Below are 8,566 nucleotides of genomic sequence, written 5' to 3'. Positions count from 1 at the left end.
CTACCATTACCAGAAACAACAATAAGTAGCACATATATTGAGCTCATCTCCTTTTTATCTTAATTTATTTTGCCGCAATTTTCGATTGTAGAAGTTTAAAGAAGGAAAAAGAAAAGGCGACAACATTTTTTTATTTTTCTGATCAGGATTCAGACCTACTGGAAATGTGTATTTGGTTAGGTATATCAAAGAATTAATCATTTTAGTCAACTAGATTAATGATCAGATTTTATTTTTTTTAAAATAATTATTTTATTAAATTAAACGATGTTCTTATTTATTATATTTAAACCTCATTATAAATTAAAATTTAAACAAAATTTTAGTTAATGAAAAAAATTCAAGTTTGAGATATTAATTTCCAGCTATGTAAATGAATTTTGTGTAATTATTATTAGGTTAAATTTAAATACTTGATATTTAATCTGTTTATAACTATATTATAACTCTATAGGGTGAGATCAATTCGATTCGATTATAGTTTTTTTATTTATTTTCTGAACCATCTATTATAATTTGATTTGGTTCTCGATTTTTATTTTAAAATTTTGAGTTTATTTTGATAAAATAAATTTTTATTTTATGAATTTTGATATTATTTAGTAAAGTAAAAAAATTATAAATATTTTTAAAAAATTTCAAGTAAATGATTTGTGTGATTTTTTTAAAAAAATTGATATAGAAACTTTGAGTTATTTTAAGAATATAATAAAAAATTAAAATGAATTATAAATAAAAAATAGAATTCCATTTAGTTAGGATAAGCATAATTTTTAACTTGTATTTTATAAATAATTTAAACACTTGATTTTCGGTTTCTGGATTTTCTTGCTCAGCCTTAAGGTTACCAGTAGGCGCGTGGACTTTTGCACCAGAAATATACATAAATATGTGTTTTAGGATACTTACACCAGAAATATTTTTTATTTATTTTATTTTCCAAATTGGAATACTTCAATTTTCGACCCACCCAGATTCCCTTCTACCTTCAAATTCTTCCTTTTCTTCACCTCTCTCCTCTCTTCCTTTTCTTCCTCATTTTTTTTTGTATTTTATTCGACCACAACAAAAATGTATGATTTTGGGGATGAAGTAACGATTGAAGCTACAGAATCCCTTGGCTGATATGGATCCAAATAATCGTCCTTCTACTTCTCATGCTTCTTCTTTATGGCTTCACTCTCTTCGCTTTCGATCTCCCCGAAACCTCTTCTTCTTCTTCTTCATCTTCCCCTGACTCCCAGTTGGGCAAGCTACCTGGTTTCAAGCAAACTACAACCTTTTCTTCCCAGGTATCCACTTCTTCCTTTGTTCTTCATCCAGCCCCCTTCTTCGTTTTTATTCAATTGGGTCTTACACATGGCTTATTTTGAGTTAATATTTTCTTCGCCAAGAAGAAAGAAACGTTAGACATTAAGAAATATATATTTTTTGAAGAAATGAAAAATGGGTAGCAGGGAGCTACCTGATGGTTGAAATTGACGCATAAACTGGAATTTCTTGCTATTTTCTTCAATTGTTTTGGATGAACTTTTATTATTTCCATTTCTAACTTTTTATATTATAGACATATAGAATAGAAATGTATTATATAGTGGATTTTGGGAAAACAATGTGAAGATTATTGGGGCCCTTTTTTTTTTTTATTTGATAGTATATGGGGACCCTTTCTGGTTAGGTAAAACAATGAAAAACAAAAAACAAAGTAAACCATTTCTAAGAAGCAATGTCTGTTCTTAGTATGATTAGAATTCCAAACGCAAACTTGAAATGCTGTCATTCGTGTGTGAATCTTGAGACTTAACCTCCAAGTTTTGTTTACATAAAGCACATTGAGGTTCTTGTTCCCGTTACTTGAAGTTCTGCTTTCGCTCTTTGGGGAATGATAATAATTGAAGCATGATTATAGTAACAGTTGTGGTTAAGGGATAATGTTTTTCAGGTCAGAGAAAGGCAGAGCATAAGTGGAGAGATAGGCATAGCAAAGCAACAAGTAGGAGGATGGTAAGAGGAAGAGATGGAGGGAAGTTCAAGAAAGGAACCAAATCAGCAGGAATTGGACCTTCATCCCTGTCACTATTTCAGGCTTGCTAAGCTAGCATTTCTCAAGTGTTGGGTCTTGATTCTGATCAAACAATAATACTTCAATTACTGAACAAAGAAACCAAGATAAGTGCATACTTCTTGTTATTTATTAAAGTCGGTGGTGTACAGGGAAATTTGTCTTCTTTTCTTGGGCCAAGAGGTAAAATTCGGGGGTGGAATATTTGCTTTGGTTATTTTAAGTTTTCAGTTTCTTTTTTCTTTCTGAAAAGGAAGTATTTAGTTTTGATAGTTAATATGCTTTATTAATTAAAATTCAAGTCCGTAAAGGGAATTTTAGAGATAATTGTAATAGACATCTCAAATTATGATATTTATTTTAAATTGGTTCTCAAATTTTTAAATATTTTATTACATTCGTAAATTATTAATGTTATATTAACTAATTAAATGACATTTCACATCTTATGCAATTAAAATTAAGTGAAATAAAAAGAACAAAATGTTGCAATAAAAGTAGTAAATTGAAAAAGAAGAAAGAGTGAACAATACAAATTAAATATCTATTTTCATAGAATTTTCATTTTAAATTATATCACGTAAGATTTTGCGTGTCATTTAATAATCAAATTAATAATTTAATAAAGAAGGGACTTAATTGATATAATCTCAATAATTTAAAATTTTATTTAAAATTATTTGAAATTTAAGAATTAATTTAGAAAGGTTATAGTTTAAGGATATTAGTACAATTAACTCAAAATTTTATTTTGACTCCAACAATAAGAATTGTTCCATGTGAGATATTGTGATTACATTGAAAATTACTTTATGGACCTTCTCACAACATCATTCATGGTCTTTTTCAATTATTTAATGACATTTAGTAATTTTTCATTGATACATAATTTTAGTATTTTTTAACCTTGAAACCTGAACTTGAACTCCGAACTTGGGATTAAGGTAAAAAATTATTTAATAGCATTTCAGTAATTCTTTTCATGTCATTAATACATATTTTTGTATTTTTTATGGGTTCAAGGTTCAAGTAAAAGATTACCAAAATTATGTATAAATGACATGAAAAAAATTGTTAAAATAATAATAATTAAAAGTGACTATAAAATGTGATGAGAAAGTTCATAAATATTTCTCCCTTACTTTAATTTCAAGTAACATCATGTTTTAAATTGAAATGTGTTTATTAATGCTAACTTTTTTTATTAAAAATTGGAATAATTTGGAAATTAAGATTAAGCTAAATCAGTAATTGTATATTTAAATATTTTATTTTTAACGAGTAAGTGTGTTTTTTCCTAAAGAGATAATACTTCATTTAGATCCAATAAAAATAGGGTAACTATTAAAATAGTCATTTTTGTTTGTTTCAGGTTATATTTTAGTTATTTATGTTTGAAATGTTATGTTTTAGTCACTAATTGTTAATTGTCGTTAATGGTGTAACGGTAAGATGACGTGGCATGTTAAATAATCATTTCAAACGAAATTTCAGGTTAAATTATACAATTGGTCCCTATATTTTTTCGTTTTAGCATTTAATTTTTTTCTTTTATTTCTTTTAGCTTTCCTTTTTCCTTTTTCATTCTTTTTGCTTCTCCCTCTGTTTTCCTCCTTTTTCCCTCTAAGACGATCCTCGCCATCTATGCTCCATCTCTCCCTTATCCAACAACGACTCCTAACCTGCCAATTCTCGTCATTGCATCTTACCGACGCTTCAAACATCGACCCCAACAATAAAAAGGGTTCATTTTCCAGTACTTTCGTAAAATGGGTCTCTGGAATCGCTGTTGGTTCGAGCATAGGTGCAATCTACTGGTGGTACTCAACTTCAACTTCGGATTGGGGTTCTGTTTTTTTCAATCTTCTCCAAATGGTCAATGGAAAGTGATGAATCTACCACCGATGGTTCGAAAACCATGTTTCATAAAGTAGCTCTCCCTGACTATAACTCTAAGTTCATCTTGGGAGGTTATTGTTCTTTTTCAAGTTTCTCTCAATCCTTTTTGCTTTAATTAGTAGTAAAATGAAAAAAAAATGATGGTACATTTTCATTTCCATTGTAGAGTGTATAGAAGGAAAGTTTCTTAACTATGAGAAGCGATTAAGATGCGGAGTCCACCGGAAAAGGTAAATGGTTGAATACTTGTTGATTATATTTGGTTTACTTGCCTTTAGATTGTAAAGATACTGACTTTGCATTGAGTTAGTAATTTGTATTTGGTTTTGTAAGGTATCTTATGGATATTGTTGTTATTACTCTTTGTTGGGTCTTCACGTCTCTTCATGCTTGCAGGTTTTGAGTATTTTGCCTATTTCAAATCTCGAAAGAGGAATTATTCATGAGACCAGTTGATCTAATGCAAGCTGTGGTTCCTGTTTTCCTTCATTTGAATCCCACATTGTTAGAGATGGTTATTTGACACAGGAAAGGAAAGTTAAAACAACATAAAAGAAAAAATTAAATTACTCAAACGAAAAAATTGGGACCAATTATATAATTTAGCCTAAATGTTGTTTGAAATGTTCATGCCAGCTTACTATTACACCATTAACTGTAATTAACGACTAAAAGGTTACACATGATAAGTAAGCTACTAAAACGTAACATTCAAACATAAGTGACTAAAATGTAATTTGAGGTAAACAAAAGTGACTATTTGGTAGTTTACCTAAGAAATAATCAAAATAAATGGATTGAATACATATGAAAAGTGCGTATCGTCTTCACCAATAATGATAGGATTGCCTACAACTAGCATATAAGAAGAGCAAGAACTTTGTGGTTTTCAGCTTTTGCTCATCTGAAGATTTTCGATTTATATTTTTTCCTATTCATTGAATAAGTTAAATCAGGTAGTTAAATGATTGTTTTCTCCATCACCGGTATTGTTACTTCAGCTTTATTCTCAATGTATCATTATCATTATTAAATATTAATTTAACTGTTAAATGAACATCAATTTACGCGGTATAATTTAAAATGAAAATTTTAAAGAAAGTAAAACTAGGCACATAACTTTCAATAGTAAAAGTAAAAAGTAATAAAGTAATCGAAAGGAGAAGTGAATGGTACGTTTTTGCAGAGCTTTGGAAACATAAAATCAAAATTTTTACAACATTATTTCGACAATATTCATTTCTTTTCTTTAAAATTTCATTTTAAATTATGCACAGAAATACGATGCCTAGTTTAACGGTTAAATTTACGATTTTAGTAGTGGAATAACCTTATGGTATAACAATTATAGTTTGGGGATGTAATTAGAATGTTTTAAGTTTGGGGGCTAATTTTAATAAGGGTCATTATTTGGGATGTATGACGTAATTAACTTAAGTATTTTTTAGAAATTAATGTTTTATTTATTTTCCCCAAAAGTATATAAAAATTATAAAATTATTTTAAATATATAAGCTGTAATTTAATATTTATAAATTATCTAACAATCTCTTGGTCAATTGAAGTTATTATATGAAATATTTAGCATTTATTATAAATTTAATCATTGCTAAGGCTTATGATAGGATAAACTAAGTTTATTTCTCGGTATGGAACATAACAATTAATTGACTAGTGTATTAGCACGTATTGTATCAGTCCTTATCATGTAGCTTGCCAACACAATTCAATCTCACTAAAGGCTCGAAGGTGATTGTTATCTCATATCTCTCTGTTGTGCCAAAATGTTTTGCCTATGGTATTACAGTAGACATCAGTAAAGGATTCTATTAGTCGTATGCACCGATGTTCTTTTGTTATGTGATGTAATTTTCTTTAGCATACTTAGCTTTGAAAGATAAACACTATTGAGCATTATTGTCGATTTTGGATGACATACCTGCATTTGAGTTGTACTAAGTAATCTAGAGGTGCCAAAAAAAGTGTTGGCTTCCACATTTTGGAGTTCACATGTGGGAAAACCAGCAAATATTTGGGAGTTAACCTAAGCCTTATGAACAGAAAAACAGTTTTTCCACCGATCTTGAATCGCATGTATTATATTGCAATGTGGAAACTAAACTGCTGTTTCAAGAGGTTAGTTGTCATTTATCAATCTACATTGGATCTCACCTCTTTACCTTATTTGTGTTAGTCCCTTACTGACTCTATTAACAAATAGTAGTTTGGTGGGATCATGATCCCAAAACAGGATTACCCTATGTTATGGATGATGTCTGCAGCCTGTGTATTACAGAGTCTAGGCATCTGTTGCTCCTAATGATATTATGCTTTTTAGCCACCAGAATGGAAATACTTTCTATCCCAAGGCCTTATGCAGATTGCTTTATTGGCACATATTGCATGAAACAATTTTTTCAAGTCAAACAAACGAACATACCTAGACTTGAAAAAGCTTTCTGCGTGTCATGAACTATTAATGTTAATATTCATCTAGGATGGTCATGTTTCATTCATCTGATTCTTAAGCATTCTTCGTTATAGGTTTATTGTATTTCACCTGCATCTGTTATGGAATACATTAATTCATGCTTGCAATCTTGGCCTTTACTTTTTCTTGGGTTTTCCCTATGAATGGGTTGTTTGTATGGAACCACTATCGAGTTTCTGTCAAGTTTTAGGTTTTACACACATCTCGCGACACCAGACATATGGCCTTCATTGGCACGTTGTGGAGTTATACTAGTTTTTTTCCTGGAAACTCTGCAACAATGCTTAGTTAGTCACCTACATTAAAATACTAGGATTGTCATATGTCCGTTTTCGTTGTACTGAATCAAAGTACTAGTCATTTATTTTGTACTTACCATTTACCCATTTAGCTTGGTTTGATTCAAGCTTAGGGAGTTCGAGTCGATTGCATTGAAACCACACATAACTAATAGGTGCACAATGTTGAATGACTCAGTGCCAACCAATGGGCTTATTTATTCTTACTAGAATATAAAGAAGGATATTTATACATTCTTTCTTAGTTTACATTTTTATGTATTATATACAATGAATTTTCACGAAGGGATACTCTCAACTAATTACCAAGAATTTGTTGAGCTTATACTTTTTTCACTTACAACAGTTACTCCTCTTGATATTCTCTCTGCATTTACTCGTTGAAAACATCAAATGCAACACATTCACTGTCACAAAATGAGCAAAATCCTATGTTAATTGTAACCCTTCACCTGTTTGGTTGTGGACCTGAGTTATGGATTGCTCAACAATTAACAGCATATCACGTACAATTTCGATTTAACTTCAATAAGAAAATAAATTTCTATTATCTGGCTAAATGATTTATAATATAAATTAGTTTCAACAGTTTACGAAGCTCTTAAACCAACCCGGATCAAATAGAGATAATTGATAACTTAACAAAAGTAGGGAATTTCAGCAAAAAGGGTCACAGATTCATGTGCCTAGGCCGTGTGAAGATGAACGTGTGGGAAGGAAGTTGCATTGTTGTGTTGCCAAGTTGTTACTAACTGAAGTCGTGTGGACCTAATGCATATTTAGCTTAAGTCACACAACCATTACTTAGGCTGTGTACAATTGAATTGTGTGCAAATTTATGACCATATGACAGTACACATGTAACCCCTACCGTCTCCGTCGCCGAATCAGGGTTACGGATTACGAACCAGTCAATACATACTTTATATCTATTCCAAATGCAGTCCAATTCATGACATATATAATAATTCAGCTGGAGTAACTTTTCGCATTGTATTTACACGTGGATTCAATTATCAACTTATCAGCTATACTGCCATAAGATCGAGTTCAAATATTTTACAAATACAAAGAATGGATGAGTGTGATGGGCGGTGCTGATGATCCCCCGAGTCGGTAAGCGTCTCCAAAAATTTTAAAACGATGAACGAAAGCAACAAGTAGTTTATAGTTTAGTAAGTCTACAGCATTTATAATCATTAAAGAATCATTATTCTTTAAGTTAAATTTATTGGAATTACAATCATCAATATGATTACTAATCAACACTATTTATTGAGTCATTTTGTTTAGTTAAAAGGATGTATATTTATCTAATACACATAAGGACAATGTATACATTATTGCATATATAAGTTATTAGTATAATCCTTAACAGCATTACTGATTTCTAGAGTACTTTTGTTCGCACTTCATCGAATCATTATTACAACTATTCACTCATATATCAAAGCCAATTTTTATGTTATCATCCATAAATTGCCGAATGCACATATGCCTATACTCGTGATGTGAGATGTGTACTCATTTTTTTCACCTATGCCGAATGGCATACACATAAATTATTCACCATTGCGATGCAACATTATTTTATAAATCTATCATTGCTTAGACCAATAGTATATATATTGTATCAAGTTATATGCAAATCATGTGACTTGAACTTTATGTATACATCGACTTGCTTAATCATCTGGGTATAATGTAATTTCACTGTTTGGATTCACGATTTAGCTGCTAGGTTTTACCTTGATTCATAACCGGTCTAGCCTTGCATAGACTGATATGTTCCGAAATGTGTAGTCAATGTGTCAT

The 8,566-nt window shown here is 30.3% G+C and overlaps 1 long non-coding RNA gene across 1 annotated transcript; it reads left to right on the top strand.

The window, feature by feature from the left end:
* Positions 1–1,108: 1,108 nt before the first annotated feature.
* Positions 1,109–1,986, top strand: LOC121215323 (uncharacterized). Its single transcript, XR_005911118.1, has 2 exons — positions 1,109–1,292; positions 1,943–1,986. It is a non-coding gene; the product is annotated as an uncharacterized lncRNA (long non-coding RNA).
* Positions 1,987–8,566: the final 6,580 nt, after the last annotated feature.

The sequence above is a fragment of the Gossypium hirsutum genome, chromosome D03, assembly GCF_007990345.1.
Source record: "Gossypium hirsutum isolate 1008001.06 chromosome D03, Gossypium_hirsutum_v2.1, whole genome shotgun sequence".
Lineage (NCBI taxonomy): Eukaryota > Viridiplantae > Streptophyta > Magnoliopsida > Malvales > Malvaceae > Gossypium > Gossypium hirsutum.
The sequence above is the reverse complement of the archived record's forward strand: the minus strand, read 5'-3'. Positions and strand labels throughout refer to the sequence as shown.